This window comes from Salmo salar, chromosome ssa27 (genome assembly GCF_905237065.1).
Source record: "Salmo salar chromosome ssa27, Ssal_v3.1, whole genome shotgun sequence".
In the NCBI taxonomy this organism is placed as follows: domain Eukaryota; kingdom Metazoa; phylum Chordata; class Actinopteri; order Salmoniformes; family Salmonidae; genus Salmo; species Salmo salar.
Genome location: NC_059468.1, coordinates 20993770 through 21013417, shown reverse-complemented (window position 1 = coordinate 21013417; position 19648 = coordinate 20993770).

The window sequence follows — 19648 nt, the reverse complement described above, 5'->3', positions numbered from 1 at the left end:
GTACCTGTTTCCTCCAGCATCTTCACAAGATCCTTTGCTGTTGTTCTGGGATTGATTTGCACTTTTCGCACCAAAGTACGTTCATCTCTAGGAGACAGAAGTCATCTCCTTCCTGAGTGGTATGACAGCTACGTGGTCCCATGGTGTTTATACTTGCGTACTATTGTTTGTACAGATGAACGTGGTACCTTCAGGCATTTGGAAATTGCTCCCAAGGATGAACCAGACTTGTTTAGGTCTTGGCTGTTTTCTTTTGATTTTCCCATGATCTCAAGCAAAGAGGCACTGAGTTTGAAGGTAGGCCTTGAAATACATCCACAGGTACCACTCCAATTGACTCAAATTATGTCAATTAGCCCATCAGAAGCTTCTAAAGCATTGACATAATTTTCTGGAATTTTCCAAGCTGTTTAAAGGCACAGTCAATTTAGTGTATGTTAACTTCTGACCCACTGGAATTGTGATACAGTGAAATAATCTGTCTGTATATCAATTACTGGAAAAATTACTTGTCATGCACAAAGTTGATGTCCTAACCGACTTGCCAAAACTATAGTTTGTTAACAAGAAATGTGTGGAGTGGTTGAAAAATGAGTTTTAATGACTCCAACCTAAGTGTATGTAAACTTCTGACTTCAACTATAGGTATCAAAACCTCTTAAAGATCACACCCTTCTGAGGAAACGCAGTGACACACACACACATACACACACACACACACACACACACAATGCGACACACACATACACACGCACACCATTTAAGAGTAGCGCTCTACTTTAACAAGATTGACACACTGAGGGAGTGGGGGATAGATCGGTACGGAACCAGACAGCAGAAGGACATGTCACCTGGCTCTGAGCAGTTCTGACAAGCCAGGGGATTAGGAGGTGAGAGGAGCGGCGTATCGGGTAATCTCCATCTCTTCTCTCTCTCTCTCTGTTTGTCTGTGAGCACTGGGAGAGGAGGAAAAGAGTGATAAACCAGCCTTGGTCTTTGTTCACTTTTCAGACACACTGCTGCTGCTTCTACTGTAGAGAGGAGAAAAGAGGGAGGAGAGGATCTTAGAATAAAGAGACAGAAATCAATGGCCCCAGTACAGCTTTATTTGCTGTCTTCATGTGAGCTGAATGTAAAGGATGGAATGTTCCCTTTATCCCCACTCGCCGCTTGTAGTGGTCAATTCCGGTCAATGTGGTAATACTAACATCTTAATGAGAACAATAGATACCAAGCACAGACAAACAAGGATGCTCCTGCATCATGATCCCATAGTTTAGAAGCATCATGATACTGGAGTTAAATGGCAGTGGTGGAGGGAGACTGGATCAAAAACAGACTTGGATCAAATATGTTAAATAGGAGACTGGCCAGGATTCAAGCCAACACAGATCAACAGCCTGTGCTTGGAGATTGATGTGGATATCCCCTTTAAAAGTACATCGCAATGCACAGCTTGTTTATCCGAGTTTGTTGGAACCCCAGCCCCTGAGTCAAAAAGAGAAATGTGTCCTCTTCTAGATGGATTGCCAGTTCTTAGTCCATTTATGTACTGTATCTCATACAGTTTCCCCAATAGCCTCCATTAGTATGGTGTGTCTAATCTACCACCGTGATAGAAGCTATCTATCCACATGAGAGCTAGACAGGAAGTAAAGTGACCAACTAGCTCTAAGTCTCACATCAGAATTACAGTGCATTCGGGAAGTATTCAGACCCCTTGACCTTTTTTTTTGTTACGTTACAGCCTTATTCTAAAAGGGATTACATTACTTTTTCCCCTCGTCAATCTACACATAATATCTCATAATGACAAAATGAAAACATTTTTATTTTTTTTGCAAATTTATATAAAAAAAAAAGAAATATCACATTTACATAAGTATTCAGACCCTTTACTCACAACTTTGTTGAATCACCTTCGGCAGCGATTACAGCCTCGAGTCTTCTTGGGTATGACGCTACAAGCTTGGCACACCTGTATTTGGGGAGTTTCTCCCACTCTACTCTGCAGATCCTCTCAATCTCTGTCAGGTTGGATGGGGAGCGTCGCTGCACAGCTATTTTCAGGTCTCTCCAGAGATGTTAGCTCGGGTTCAAGTCCGGACTCTGGCTGGGCCACTCAAGGACATTCAGAGACTTGTCCCGAAGCCACTCCTGCATTGTGTTGGCTGTGTGTTTAGGGTTGTTGTCTTGTTGGAAAGTGAACCTTCGCCCCAGTCTAAGGTCCTGAGCACTCTGGAGCAGGTTTTCATCAAGGATCTCTCTGTACTTTGCTCTGTTCATCCTTCCATCAATCCTGACTAGTCTCCCAGTTCCTGCCGCTGAAAAACATCCCTACAGCATAATGCTGCCACCACCATGCTTCACCGTAGGGATGGTGCAAGGTTTCCTCCAGATGTGACACTTGGCAGTCAGGCCAAATCTTTGTTTCATCAGACCAGAGAATCTTGTTTCTCATTGTCTCAGAGTCTTTAGGTGCCTTTTGGCAAACTCCAAGCGGCTGTCATGTGCCTTTTACTGAGGAGTGGCTTCTATCTGGCCACTCTACCATAGAGGCCTGATTGGTGAAGTGCTGCAGAGATGGTTGTCCTTCTGGAAGGTTCTCCCATCTCCACAGAGGAACTCTGGATGTCTGTCAGTGTGACCATCGGGTTCTTGATCACCTCCCTGACCAAGGCCCTTCTCCCCCAATTGCTCAGTTTGGCCGTTCGGCCAGCTCTAGAAAAGTCTTGGTGGTTCCAAACTTCTTCCATTTAAGAATGATGGAGGCCCCTGTGTTCTTGGGGACCTTCAGTGCTGTAGAATATTTTTGGTACCCTTCCCCAGATCTGTGCCTCGACATAATCTTGTCTCAGAGCTCTACGGACAATTCATTTGACCTCATGGCTTGGTTTTTGCTCTGACATGCACTTTCAACTGTGGGACCTTGTATAGACAGGTGTGTGCCTTTCCAAATCATGTCAGATCAATTGAAATGACCACAGGTGGACTCCAATAAAGTTGTAGAAACATTTCAGGGTGATCAATGGAAACAGGATGCACCTGAGCTCAATATCAAGTCTCATAGCAAAGGGTGTGATTTCTTATGTAAATATGGTATTTCTCGTTGTCGCTTTGTCATTATGGAGTACTGTCTGTGTTTGTGTAGATAGAAGAAGGCAGTAACGTAACAAAATGTAAAAAAGAGTTGTGGGGTCTGAATACTTTCCGAATGCTCTGTAGATGTTCATCCATGTTTCTCAAACGTAAAAGTGTTTGAGGTTAAGTTTAGGCATTATCTCTGAATGGTTAAGGTAAGGGTTAAGATTTAGGATAGGCTTAAAACAAAAATCACAAAAACAACTTTGTGTCACTGGATTCCAACTTGTAACCTTTGGAATCAGAGGCAGATGGTTTCACCAATCCACAACTCCCTAGCAGAACCCAAACCTAATTGAAGGTAACAGCACTCACTGTTGCCCGTAGTGACCGGTTTCAATGTCCTCTCCTGACATCCTCAGACGTGGATTGACGTCGAAACCTGTGATACAAGTCGGTATATCTATCTGCAGGGACACCCTTTCAGATCTAAACTGAACAAAAATATAAATGCAACATGCAAACATTTGCTAAGAATTTACTGATTTACAGTTCATATGAGGAAATCAGTCAAATGAAATTAATTCATTAGGCCCTAATTTATGGATTTCACCTGACTGGGAATACAGATATGCATCTGTTGGTCACAGATACCTTTAAAAAAGTAGGGGCATTGATCAGCAAACTAGTCAGTATCTGGTGTGACTACGATTTGCCTCATGCAGCGCGACACATTTCCTTCGCATGGAGTTGATCAGGCTGTTGATTGTGGCCTGTGTATTGTTGTCCCACTCCTCTTCAATGGCTGTTGCTGGATATTGGCGGGAACTGGAACATGCTGACGTACACGTCGATCCAGAGCATCCCAAACCTGCTCAATGGGTGACATGTCTGGGGAGTATGCAGACCATGGAAGAACTGGGACATTTTCAGCTTCCAGGAATTGTGTACAGATCCTTGTGACATGGGGCTGTGCATTATCATGCTGAAACATGAGGTGATGGAGGCGGATAAATGGCACGACAATGGGCCTCAGGATCTTGCCACGGTATCTCTGGGCATTCAAATTGCCATTCATAAAATGCAATTGTGTTAATTGTCTGTAGCTTATGCCTGCCCATACCATAACCCCACCGCCACCATGGGACACTCTGTTCACAACGATGACACCAGAAAAGGCCAGTTGGACGTACTGCCAAATTCTCAAACACGACGTTGGAGGCGGCTTATTGTAGAGAAATGAAAATGTAATTCTCTGGCACCAGCTCCTGTGGACATTCCTGCAGTCAGCATGGCAATTACACAAACTCCCTCAAAACATGAAACATCTGTGGCATTGTGTTGTGTGACAAAACTGCACATTTTAGAGGAACCTTTTATTGTCCCCAGCACAAGGTGCACTTATGTAATGATGATCATGCTTTTTAATCAGCTTCTTGATATGCCATACCTGTCAGGTGGATGGATTATCTTGGAAAAGTAGATATGCTCACAAACAGGGATGTAAACATATTTGTGCCCCAAATTTGAGAGAAATATGCTTCTTTTTTTTCACCTGATGAAACATGGGACCAACATTTTACATGTTGCATTTATATTTTTGTTCAGTGTAAAATAGGTTGCAGCTTTGAGGTGAAGAAGTGATAGATCTGTCTGTAAGGAAGGAGGTTGTCTCTATTTTGGAACATCATCCATAAGGAAGGAAGCAATAGAGACAGCATTGATTTATTACAGTCAATTAAATGTTCCTTAGTTTCACGATAGATGTTCTTAGTGATGTTCCATACTGTTAGTGTAGAAAGTCTCCATACACACACAGCCTGAAATTAGCCAGGGTACCTGAAATAATGACTAAATAGGTCAGTGCCTCCTGCTATGCATGCTGTCCTTCTGTTTTCACCAGTGGAGGCTGCTGAGGGGAGGACGGCTCATAATGGATGTGCATGTGTGTGTGTTATCTGAAGGGGCCCAGAGACACACTTGTTTACACAGTGAATAATTCATGAACAGGGGACAACAAACAACACCCAGGCCAAGTAAACAACTTATCATGACAAAAGGAGATGGGAAAGTATTGAGTTATGGTTATGACACCATGTTTCTCAATGGAAATAGTCTCTTTGAGGGAGCGTTAAGCATCACTATAAGGTTAACTTTTTAATTTACCATAATCAGGAGCAGCACAGTTGTTGCGCAATCCACAATACAGATTACAGATTGCTCCTTCAGTTTATTTTGCTAGGTTTTTTCTTGTAAATGACGTCCCCAGTTTCCCATCTTAACCATTACCTTCTGATTTTATTACAGTGGCTTGCGAAAGTATTCAACCTGGAATTAAAATAGATTTTTTTTTTTTTGTATCATTAGATTTACACAACATGCCTACCACTTTGAAAATGCTAAATGTTTTTATTGTGAAACAAACAAGAAAAATGACAAAAATAGAAAACTTGAGCATGCATAGGGTGCAAGCATTCACAACCCCACCCCCGCCCCATCATTCCTTCAATTCTGACCAGTTTCCCAGTCCCTGCCGATGAAAAACATCCCCACAGCATGATGCTGCCACCACCATGCTTCACTGTGGTGATGAGAGGTGTTGGGTTTGCACCAGACATAGTGTTTTCCTTGATGGCCAAAAAGCTCAATTTTAGTCTCATTTGACCAGAGCACCTTCTTCCATATTTTTGGGGAGTCTCCCACGTGCCTTTTGGCAAACACCAAACATGTTTGCTCATTTTTTTCTTTAAGCAATGGCTTTTTTCTGGCAACTCTTCCGTAAAGCCCAGCTCTGTGGAGTGTACGGCTTAAAGTGGTCCTATGGACAGATACTCCAATCTCCGCTGTGGAGCTTTGCAGCTCCTTCAGGGTTATCTTTGGTCTCTTTGTTGCCTCTCTGATTAATGCCCTGCTTGCCTGGTCCATGAGTTTTGGTGGGCGGCCCTCTCTTGGCAGGTTTGTTGTGGTGCCATATTCTTAAAATTTTTTAATAATGGATTTAAATGGTGCTCCGTGGGATGTTCAAAGTTTCTGATATTTTTTTTATAACCCAACCCTGATCTGTACATTTCCACAACTTTGTCCCTGACTTGTTTGGAGAGCTCCTTGGTCTTCATGGTGCCGCTTGCTTGGTGGTACCCCTTGCTTAGTGGTTTTGCAGACTCTGGGGCCTTTCAGAACAGGTGTATATATACTGAGATCATGTGACAGATCATGTGACACTTAGATTGCACACAGGTGAACTTTATTTGACTAATTATGCGACTTCTGAAGGTAATTGGTTGCACCAGATCTTATTTAGGGGCTTCATAGCAAAGGGGGTGAATACATATGCACGCACCACTTTTCAGTTTGTAATTTTTTTAGAATTTTTTTAAACAAGTTATTTTTTTCATTTCACTTCACCAATTTGGACTATTTTGTGTATGTCCATTACATGAAATCCAAATAGAAGTTCATTTAAATTACAGGTTGAAATGCAACAAAATAGGAAAAACGCCAAGGGGGATGAATACTTTTTCAAGGCACTGTACAACAATTACAGTATATTTTGGGATTCCAATAGCAAACAAAATGATATTGGATGCCCGAAGTGTGATGAGGTCTTAAGTTAGTACTACTACAATACAACGTCATTACAAGAGTGACTCAAGTGTGTAACCATGGTGAATTCAACAAGACCTATAATCAGTTTGGTAATTCTATTTCTGTGAAGACAGTCCTTCAACTTGTTTCTAAAGACTCCTTTCATAACTCATTCTAAACTCCAAAAGTAATGTGCAAATTCACTCACAATCTTTGAAGGATGACACAAGGACACTTGCTTCCAAAACACAGGCATTCATTTGGGGATTCAAGACTTTTCACAGTGCTTTGAAAAGAAAGCTTTGCGTCACTTTTACTTGACAACTCTGCCGACCTTGGATAATTGTTAAATGTCTTTAAAGAAACGGCTGAAATGTTAATAGTTTGTGTAACCTTAGAAAGAGGAGTGTGTGAGAGGTTGACTTGGAGGACCATAGGGTGTTAGGGTCATCAGTGACTCACTATAAAAGTGTTATTGACAGAACAAGGGATGTAGGCTGAAGAGCTCTCTCTCTTCCTCTAATTCCCTCGTTCTTTCGCTCTTTCTCCTTTTCTACCTCCTCTTTGTCATTCTGCACTAGTGTTTAACGAACATGTAGGCTAAAGAGCTGCTTCTCTCTCTTGCTCTCTCTTTCTCTCGCTTTTGCTCTTCAAAAAAAAAGAATTAATTAATACACACTGAAGCACGACGCACTATCCACAATGCACCATGGAGTTCAAGTGCATTTGAAGGAGTTTTTCTTCTTATTTCTAAAGCCTTTTATGCGGAAGATGTATTTAATCATTTCATCAGCAATTGTTAAACAACTAAATACGACAAAAAAGATAAAACATTAATATTATCAAAAAATATGGTCATGAACAATGTGATAATTTAAATAATCGTATTATTATCAAGATCCTAGACACAATTAATCAAGTATTGGCTAAGAACAGCTTGAACATGTTGAGTACCATCTACGTTGTACTGCAAACACACTACATATCTACAATGCCTTGCGAAACTACTCAGACCCCTTGGACTTCTTTTTATTTAATTTTTTATTTCACCTTTATTTAACCAGGTAGGCTAGTTGAGAACAAGTTCTCATTTACAACTACGACCTGGCCAAGATAAAGCAAAGCAGTGTGACACAGACAACAACACATGGAGTAAACAATAAACACGGCAATAACACAATAAACAAGTCAATGACACAGTAGAAAAAAGAAAGTCTATATACAGTGTGTGCAAAAGGCATGAGGAGGTAGGCAATAAACAGGCCATAGGAGCGAATAATTACAATTTAGCAGATTAACACTGGAGTGATAAATGAGCATATGATGATGTGCAAGTACAAATACTGGTATGCAAAAGAGCAGAAAAGTAAATAAAATAAAAACAGTATGGGGATGAGGTAGGTAGATTGGGTGGGCAATTTACAGATGGACTATGTACAGCTGCAGTGATCGGTTAGCTGCTCAGGTAGCTGATGTTTAAAGTTGGCGAGGGAAATAAAAGTCTCCAACTTCAGCGATTTTTGCAATTCGTTCCAGTCACTGGCAGCAGAGAACTGAATGGAAAAGCGGCCAATGGGGATGGGGATGATCAGTGAGATATACCTGCTGGAACGTGTGCTATGGGTAGGTATTGTTATCGTGACCAGTGAACTGAGATAAGGTAGAGCTTTACCTAGCATAGACTTATGGATGACCTGGAGCCAGTAGGTCTGGCGACGAATATGTAGCGAGGGCCAGCCGACTAGAGCATACAGGTCGCAGTGGTGGGTGGTATAAGGTGATTTGGTAACAAAACGGATGGCACTGTGATAGACTGCATTCAGTTTGCTGAGTAGAGTAATGGAAGCTATTTTGTAGATTACATCGCCGAAGTCACTTTTTATTGTGTTAAAAAGTGGAATTAAAATTGATTTAGATGTCTTTTTTTAATCTACAGAAAAATACTCTGTCAAAGCGGAAGAAACATTCAATTTTTTTTCATTAATATAAATAAATAACTAAAATATACTTGTTGCATAAGTATTCATCTTCCTGAGTCAATACACGTTAGTAACACCTGTGGCATCGACTACAGCTGTGTCTTCTTAGTTAAGTCTAGAAGATCTTTTCAGACCGAGATTGTGCAAGATGTTGGGGATCATGGCTAGAGAGCAATTTTCAAGTCTTGCCATAGATTTTCAAACATGGCCACTCAGGAACATTCACTCTCTTTAAGGTAAGCAACTCCAGTGTAGATTTGTCCTTGTGTTGTCGGTTATTGTCCTGCTGAAAGGTGAATTCCTCTCTAGGAATTCCTCTAGGATTTTGCCTGTGCTTATCTCCATCCCGTATTTTTTATCCAGAAAAACTCCCCAGGATTTGCTGATGTCAAACATACCCTTAACATGATGCAGCCACTACTATGCTAGAAAATAAGGAGGAAGTTACTCAGTGATGTGTTGTGTTGGATTTGCTCCAAACAAAAGGCTTTGCATATAGGCCAGAAAGTGTATTCCTTTGCTGTGTTTTGTTTGCACTGTTACTTTAGTGCCTTGTTGCATAAGATGCATGTTTTGGAATATTTATTCTGTATATTTGTATTCTTCTTTTCACTATCTTTTAGGTCATTATTGTGGAGTCACTACAATGTTGTTGATCCGTCCTCAGTTTTCTTCACAGCCACTGAACTCTGTAGCTGTTTTAAAATCACCACGGGCCTCATGGTAACATCTCTGAGCAGTTTCATTCAATCAAATCAATCAAATGTATTTATAAAGCCCTTCTTACATCAGCTGATGTCACAGAGTGCTGTACAGAAACCCAGCCTAAAACCCCAAACAGCAAGCAATGCAGGTGTAGAAGCACGGTGGCTAGGAAAAACTCCCTAGAAAGGCCAGAACCTAGGAAGAAACCTAGAGAGGAACCAGGCTATGAGGGGTGGCCAGTCCTCTTCTGGCTGTGCCGGATACAGATTATAACAGAACATGGCCAAGATGCTCAAATGTTCATAGATGACCAGCAGGGTCAAATAATAATAACCACAGTGGTTGTAGAGGGTGCAACAGGTCAGCACCTCAGGAGTAAATGTCAGTTGGCTTTTCATTACTGATCATTCAGAGTATCTCTACCGCTTCTGCTGTCTCTAGAGAGTTGAAAACAGCAGGTCTGGGACAGGTAGCACGTCCGGTGAACAGGTCAGGATTCCATAGCCACAGGCAGAACAGTTGAAAATGGAGCAGCAGCATGATCAGGTGGACTGGGGACAGCAAGGAGTCATCAGGCCAGGTAGTCCTGAGGCATGGTCCTAGGGCTCAGGTCCTCCGAGAGAGAAAGAAAGAAAGAATTAGAGAGAGAGAATTAGAGAGAGAATACTTAAATTCACACAGGACACCAGATAGACAGGATAAATACTCTAGATATAACAGACTGACTCTAGCCCCCCGACACATAAACTATTGCAGCATAAATACTGGAGGCTGAGACAGGAGGGGTCGGGAGACACTGTGGCCCCGTCCAACGATACCCACGGACAGGGCCAAACAGGCAGGATATAACCCCACCCACTTTGCCAAAGCACAGCCCCCACACCACTAGAGGGATATCTTCAACCACCAACTTACCATCCTGAGACAAGGCTGAGTATAGCCCACGAAGATCTCCCCCACAGCACAACCCAAGGGGGGGCGCCAACCCGGACAGGAAGACCACATCAGTGATCCTGTCCTGCTGCTCAGTTCAGAAGGACGACTGTATCTTTGATGTGTCTGGGTGGTTTAATACATCATCCACAGGATAATTATTAACTTGACCATGCTTAAATAGATATTCAATGTCTGATTTGTTATTTTTACCCATCTACCAATCATTGCCACTTCTTTATGAAGCTTTTGAAAAAAAGCTCCCTGGTCTTTGTAGTTGAATCTGTGCATGAAATTCAATACTTTTTTATGTATCGGGGACAGAGGAAGTGTTAGTAATTAAAGGGTTAGTAGAACTTATTATGTGATTTGTTAAGCCCAATGTTACTTCTGAACTAATTTATGCTTGCCTAAACAAAGGGTCTGAATACTTATGCAACGACTATATTTTAGTTATGATTTTTTATTTTTTTATAAAATAAATATGTATATAAATATTACATAGTATTTTGTGTAGATTATTGACACAAAAAATGACAATTAAATCCACTGGATTTAGGGTAGACACTAGTGAAGACAGCATCGTCTGTTGTCACTATGTAAAGTTCACGGCAGTTGTCGTCATACTGTACACCCACTCCTGGTCCTCACGCGCTTGTTACTGTCACTCTGCAACACGGCTCAACCTCTATTCTAGAACGCTGTCCACGCATTTCCATTCAAGATGAATGATGTTCCCTTTTCATGCAATGTTGAGTGTGAACAAGCAACCCCTCTGCCCAAGCGTTGAATTTGTTTACAGATGTGTGTTGAAATCCTAAATACACAAAGCTGTCGTGCCTTATATTACATCTGCTTCGCCTGCTCCAATGTATTGTATGCATTAGGTGTTTTGTTGTTGTTGTTTGTGTGTTATGTTGTTTTCTTCTGTCTTTGTCCCAATCCAACAGTGCAGGTGACGTGTCATGTTTTATACTTTATCACAAATACAAGAGGCAGACCTACTGTTTAGCTTAGCTGTGGAGAATACAAGTCATTTATGGAGTTGCTGTCTGAAATGGTTAATAAGGGAACTACTGCTATACTATACTATGCTTTTAGTTTATTTTCAGATGAGCTTTTTTCCTCAACTCAGCCTGGTACATTTACATGTCTACATTTTTGATGTAAGGAAATCTTTCTTTCTCCCCCTCTCACTCTCGCTCTCCCCCCTCCCCCCATCTCTCACTCTCACTCTCTCACTCGCTCTGCCACTTCTCTATTTCTGAATTCCCTGCATGCATTACTTCTTTCAGACTGAGCAATGATCATAGTTCAGCCTCTTCTCATCCCCTTCTGAGCAGTAACACCCTTCAACAGAATTAATAGGTGAAAGATCTATTAATTATTAAAAGTAAATTAATTCAACAGGATTCCTCGGTGGAGTTGCGATTCTTTCAGTTATTTTTACCTTACATGTTGGATAACTGGTCTCACTCTCTCTCTTCTCCTTTCTCTCTCTCTCTCTCTTGCTCTTGCTCTCTCATTACGCTCTCTCTCTCTCTCTCCCTTTTCCTCTTGTTCTACTCATTTTCTCTCTCTCTCTCTCTTTGAGATGTAGAGAGAAATGTTCAGAGGTAAGAGGTGATTCTAATGAAGGCATTGATATTGACATTGATTTGTTGGTGCCTGGCATTGATACAAGTAAGTAAGAGTGCCAAGAGATGCTCTCTCTGGGGTGATACACGGCGTCAGCCATCTTGAGACAGAATGTACAACATCTACTTAAAGGATTTAAAGGAATGACAGTACTAAGACGTAAAAATCAATACACTGATCCAGACAATACTTAAAATCACTTGTTGGTTGTTTTTGCAAATCAGAAAGAAATTATACACAACTATTCCCTTAATTCCAGTATACACATCAATTACCTAGTTTCATGCCTTGTTAACCTCTACTACACGAAACCCATTTTTGAATATTTATAGTAAGGTTTAAAAAGCATGATTGGTTTAAAGTTCAATGAACAACCACATTTTCCCCCACTGAGAATAACTAAGCAAATCCCAAGGTTCCCTTGTTTAAAGAGATAGGAATTGAGATGGCAATCTTAATGGAGGTTGATTTGTGAAAGCATGGTTTCTAGGGAACAGTGGGTCATCCCATGTTCTCAACAAACATCTCTTCACTAACAATACTTTCTCAGGAATACTCTGCAGGGAAACATCCAAGCCCAGATGAGAACATTTCTCAACCTAAAAGTGTAGTATTCACACTATCAAAGGCCTTTCTCAGCACAGACGGTCAAAACTCTGAGGAGCGGAGGCGATTTCATTACAGACGCCATCTGTTCAGGAAGGGAGAAAAACTCACGTTTTACTTAGCTGACATTAATTCCTCTGACAGCCCTCCTTTTCCTCCAGTCCACAGTGTTTCTGCACGCTGTAACAGAGGTGGTCCGGTGAATCACACTCATGATGAGTAAACTTTACGTGAGACCCAATGACTTGTGTTAGCTCCCCTGGGCTAGGCTGCCTAAGCTTTAGTTTAGCGGGATAACATAGTCTTGTGGCTAGTAGGAGACCCACAGCGACCCTATCTCAGATCAGCTGTATAATATAGCAGGTCAGATGAGGGCTTCATGGAGGAGTGCAAGGCCACATTTACACTGAAGCATTTAGATATTATACTGTACTACACTCTTAGATTAAAGGGTTCCAAAAGGGCCCTTTGTCTGTCTTGATAGGATAACTATTTTTGGTTCCATGTAGAACCCTCTGTGGAAAGGGTTCTATATTTAACCCAAAAGGGTTCTATCTGGAACAAAAATGGTTCTTCAAAGGGTTTCCCTGTGGGGACAGCCAAAGAACCATTTAAGATTCTAAATATCACCTTTTTTTCCTAGGAGTGTAGGTGTCAGACTAAGAGACACTGACAGTCGTTATACAGATTCTGAGAAGCGGCAAGGTAATGACATCTCACTATCCTGAAGTAACCCCAAGTGTGTCCATATATAGACAGTATAGAGTTCAGCACCGTGGATAGCTCCGCATTCAGTGCTGTACAGAGAATTTACATCACAGATTCAGCACCAAGGACAGAGTTAATTAGAAAGTAATGCAGGGAACTGTGGGCTCTGCATAGGCGGCACACATACTCTGACCCCCTGATCAAAAGAACAAAGCTGCAGTGAGGTCACCATGTTTGTGCCACAGATAGAGCAGCAGAGAAGCTGGGCCAAACAGAGACAGGAAGAATTTCTCACCCTGAATGAACACACACGCATACACACACACTGACCCCGTCACAGAGAGAGGAGAGGAGACAGGGGGCAGAGTGTATCTTCCTGCTGCTAATCAGAAGGCTAATGTGAAGAGGCAGCGGAGAGAATAGAGTCAGCGTTGTGAGTGACACCTCATTGAGGAGGCATGACATTCCATCTATCCCCATGTTTCCGCACACTTGCCTCGGCGACACACAGATGATGAGGCCAGCATCATGGCACACAGACACAGACACAGCACAGAGACAACTCAATCAGTACGGAGCCTCAACAACACACCACTCTAAACAGACAGGTTCCAACACTCAAGATGATCTATCTGATAGTCTGAGATAGGGTTTGAGAGTTTGAGCGTCTTCATGTTCTCTTTAGGTGTCAGGAAGAATATGGTTATGGTTAGAGGTAGCAATGTAACAATCATGGTACAGCTTTATGTAATGATTGTGGTGACGCGTATACGTCATCACATGTACTGTAGAGACTCAGTCAATGTTTATTCAATCAGGAACTGCTGTCAGGATGTGACCAGATGTCAAATACGGTTTGAACACTATTTTAGCAAACGTCCTATAGTAAGGTTCTGCCAAAGTTTTTATCACATGTGCAGACTTGGTCAAGGTCTTTTTTCATGTGATGATTGGACGGAATTCCAGGAAATGTAATTTGGTGTGTGTACATGGACTACAGTATATGAATATTCATAGACGTTGTGTCAACAATGAATCAATTTCACTGGAGATGTAAGCCATGGAGCAGCTGTCATTTGGATCAGGTGTTCATCTCTTCCTATTGGATGCACCAAACATCCTTTACTTCCTGGATGCTAGTTCACTCATCATGGCACATTGAGTTGAGTGGGGTGCCATTCTACTAGTTCTATTTCTATGATTATTACATAATCATCAACACAATCTGCAGAAATGTCAACTAGAACAGAAACTAACTTCTCTATCCACATAAAGTGAATACATGATAGGCATGACCGTATTTCTCCGACTACAACTTACCTTGGCTTTGTCATTGATAGCAAAAGTGCATCTATGCCATACTGTACTCCCCAACAGAGTTGACATTGTGTATCAATTTACAGATTACACATGTGTATCAATTTACAGATTACACATGTGTATCAATTTACAAATTACACGTGTATCAATTTCCAGATTACACATGTATCAATTTACAGATTACACATGTGTATCAATTTACAGATTACACATGTGTATCAATTTACAGATTACACGTGTATCAATTTACAGATTACACGTGTATCAATTTACAGATTACACGTGTATCAATTTACAGATTACACATGTGTATCAATTTACAGATTACACATGTGTATCAATTTAAAGATTACACGTGTATCAATTTACAGATTACACATGTATCAATTTACAGATTACACATGTGTATCAATTTACAGATTACACATGTGTATCAATTTACAGATTACACGTGTATCAATTTACAGATTACAAGTGTATCAATTTACAGATTACACGTGTATCAATTTACAGATTACACATGTGTATCAATTCAATATCTGTAACCTTCATCTAACAAGGTTGTGGAAGAGGTAAGAGGAGGGTTTACTTGAATAATTGAATAAAGAAGTTAAATACACACCTTACTGTTGGTCCTTTCCAATTTGCACGGATGATACGACCAAGACGTTAAACAAACATCACAAACAATGACTCAGCTCTGAATAGGCTCACTTTCTGGCATTTGGCAACAAACCCACTCATGCAAGGTGACAACTGACCCACCAAGATTTGATTTACTGTTATTATACAAAAATGGAGGTGATTCAGATACCACACGGTCCTTGAACATGGACATGTTAACATCACTCCAAGGACAAACTGGGGAGAGTAATACAATGAAAGACATAGGAAATGAATTATGATCCTGTAAGACGCTAATGTCTATACATCCAGAAATGCACACATGAGAAACATGATCCATCATGACCTCAGAGCCAGGTCAGATGAGAGGCATGGAAGTGGAGGAATGAATTTAAGAAGAGGATCAAAGGGAGGATGGTGACATAAAGAAGAAAGGGAAGAGAAAGGAAGGAGTGGGAGAGAGGTTTCAGAAGAGGGTCAAATAGGGGCAAGGTATGAGGACTCCTAGAAAAAACACACCTGGAACGCACGCACACACACACTCACTCACAAAGTTAGTCACCTCAGAAGGAAACAGAAGCAATTATCCTATTTCAATGATATTATCATGTCTTGGAGATATCTCCATTTGATGAGGAAAACATTCCTTTTGAAATGGGGAGAACCGGACGCTTTCTGCATTAATTGCTGTGAAAATACCATGTCCCTTGTCTTGTGATGAAACACCTGGTGCCACCGTCTGAGTCGAGAACAAAAAGTGGGTTTCAAACATTACATTCATATGCCTTTCCACTATTATTCAGCATTAAAATAATATTTGGACAAGCTGTTCTTCAACAACAACCAGTGTCTAAAAGTCTTCCAAAAAAGGATAGAAGAGAGAAAAATCCCATACAATTATGCAACTATGATGTTTTCATATCCTGGTCTTAGTCAGTGTGTTTTGATGTAAGATGCTGTGTGGGTCACATGGTTTCACTGACCTTTAACACCTATGGTAATACTGTTCTCATGTGGCTGTGGGCATAGTCCACTGGGTCTAATCACAGTGCTGGAGGGACCAGACTATTTATCATACACAAACACACACACACACACACACTGAGTAATACCTAAGTAATTATCGTTGTGATGAGGAGTGGGTCTCCTCTCCTTCTCTCCTCTTTCCCCCCTGCCAGACAGGTCTGAGAGAGACATCACCCGCTGTAACTGAGCACCAGGGATCAATGGAAGAATACTGCTTAGAATTCTGGACACTCTTATGGTCTCTGCACAGCGCCACGTGTCATCCGATATGGCCCACGTTTCCTACTGTGCACATACGCACGTACACATTGTGAGGTCTCACCCCCTCCTCTTCGCCACTTAATTAAGAATGTTCTTCAGAAAAGCTCCTCAAACATCATACTATGGAAGTGGGTGGATCTCCAATTTGGCTCTCCATCATGCATATGTTTAGCTAATGCAGGATACATTTTTGCAGTGATTTTCATAATCACATAAATGTATTGCGCAGTTTCAGGGTAATAAGCTGCTACTGGACTGGCGGTTTCAGGGTAATAAGCTGCTACTGGACTGGCGGTTTCAGGGTAATAAGCTGCTACTGGACTGGCGGTTTCAGGGTAATAAGCTGCTACTGGACTGGCGGTTTCAGGGTAATAAGCTGCTACTGGACTGGCGGTTTCAGGGTAATAAGCTGCTACTGGACTGGCGGTTTCAGGGTAATAAGCTGCTACTGGACTGGTGGTTTCAGGGTAATAAGCTACTACAGGACTGGCGGTTTCAGGGTAATAAGCTGCTACTGGACTGGCGGTTTCAGGGTAATAAGCTGCTACTGGACTGGCGGTTTCAGGGTAATAAGCTGCTACTGGACTGGCGGTTTCAGGGTAATAAGCTACTACTGGACTGGCGGTTTCAGGGTAATAAGCTACTACTGGACTGGCGGTTTCAGGGTAATAAGCTGCTACTGGACTGGTGGTTTCAGGGTAATAAGCTACTACTGGACTGGCGGTTTCAGGGTAATAAGCTGCTACTGGACTGGCGGTTTCAGGGTAATAAGCTACTACTGGACTGGTGGTTTCAGGGTAATAAGCTGCTACTGGACTGGTGGTTTCAGGGTAATAAGCTCCTACTGGACTGGTGGTTTCAGGGTAATAAGCTACTACTGGACTGGCGGTTTCAGGGTAATAAGCTGCTACTGGACTGGCGGTTTCAGGGTAATAAGCTACTACTGGACTGGTGGTTTCAGGGTAATAAGCTGCTACTGGACTGGTGGTTTCAGGGTAATAAGCTGCTACTGGACTGGCGGTTTCAGGGTAATAAGCTGCTACTGGACTGGCGGTTTCAGGGTAATAAGCTGCTACTGGACTGGTGGTTTCAGGGTAATAAGCTGCTACTGGACTGGCGGTTTCAGGGTAATAAGCTGCTACTGGACTGGTGGTTTCAGGGTAATAAGCTGCTACTGGACTGGCGGTTTCAGGGTAATAAGCTGCTACTGGACTGGCGGTTTCAGGGTAATAAGCTGCTACTGGACTGGTGGTTTCAGGGTAATAAGCTGCTACTGGACTGGTGGTTTCAGGGTAATAAGCTGCTACTGGACTGGTGGTTTCAGGGTAATAAGCTACTACTGGACTGGTGGTTTCAGGGTAATAAGCTGCTACTGGACTGGCGGTTTCAGGGTAATAAGCTGCTACTGGACTGGTGGTTTCAGGGTAATAAGCTACTACTGGACTGGTGGTTTCAGGGTAATAAGCTGCTACTGGACTGGTGGTTTCAGGGTAATAAGCTACTACTGGACTGGTGGTTTCAGGGTAATAAGCTGCTACTGGACTGGTGGTTTCAGGGTAATAAGCTGCTACTGGACTGGTGGTTTCAGGGTAATAAGCTGCTACTGGACTGGTGGTTTCAGGGTAATAAGCTGCTACTGGACTGGTGGTTTCAGGGTAATAAGCTGCTACTGGACTGGTGGTTTCAGGGTAATAAGCTGCTACTGGACTGGTGGTTTCAGGGTAATAAGCTGCTACTGGACTGGTGGTTTCAGGGTAATAAGCTGCTACTGGACTGGTGGTTTCAGGGTAATAAGCTGCTACTGGACTGGTGGCCATATTGATTGACTGAGAGGAAAACCGTTCATTGTTGGCCAACTGCAGTTCTATGTATGTGGGATGTATGGATAATGTATAGACATATGCTGTGTATTAATCTATATATGCCTCAATTCTCTCAGCATAACTATCAATTCATTATTCTTTGAGAGGAAAAATGTACCTTCAAATTGTTGAACTTTTTGATAAGCAAATACTCTGGACTCTAATTTCTTTCCTTTTTGTTTAGTGCTTATGCTGGGGAATATGAATTACAATGTTGCGTGGTACATTATATGGAATTATTTGAAAAAAAATATCAGTGAAGTGATGAATTAAGAATTTAAAGAATGTAGTATCTTTTTGAATGAATGGATATGAAAATTGGTTGGTTATCATATTATTGTATTATGTTAATACTGTCTATGCTTGGTAGTTTCTGTACTGTCAGATAAAGTCTTACAGATGTATTTCTTTACCTTTCATACTCTTACCTGAAGCATACACTCTTAGAAAAAAGGTGCTATCTAGAGGGTTCTTTGGCTGTCCCCATAGGAGAACCCTTTGAAGAACCCTTCTTGCTTCCAGGTAGAACCCTTTTGGTTCCAGGTAGAACCCTTTCCACAGAGGGTTCTACATGGAACCCGAAAGGTTTCTACCTGGAACCAAAATGGGTTCTACATGGAACCAAAAAGTTTTCTCCTATGGGGATGGCTAAAGAACCCTTTTGGAACCCTTTTTTCAAACAGTGTAGCTTTCATTTACTTAACCAGGTCATGAGTTGATCACCTCATCACTAAGTCATTCTAATCACATCTCTTTTGTAGTTTGATGGAACATTCATGAGAAATTCAGAAGAGACCACAGCAGGTTTAGGTTATTCCAGTTAGTGACATGGCATTTGTCCCACTTTGATAGAAATGCCTGAGAATAAAGCAGCCTGCTCAGTGTGAATTAGATAATTGGTCTCCATGGGGTTTATGAGAGTCAGGCAGACATCAGAGACATTTCCTTCTATTGGATCAGCACCTACTGCGCTATGACCTTTGGCCCTGCTGGGGGAGATGTTGGATGATCCCTTTATGTGTCACAATTAGTCCTAGATTCAATCAGATCAAGCGTTAAGCGGAATAGCTGGGGCCCCGGAGGGGAGGGCTGCAGTTTTAAGGGCTCCTGACCAAATGTGCTATTTTGTTTGTTTTTTCGCATTGTTTGTAACTCATTATGTATATAATGTTGCTGCTACCATCTCTTATGACCGAAAAGAGCTTCTGGACATCAGAACAGCGATTACTCACCTCGAACTGGACAAAGATTTTTTTTGTCAAGACAAGGTCCAAATTCCCGTCATCAGCGTGAAGAAAAGACGGAGGAAAAAGGGGGGAG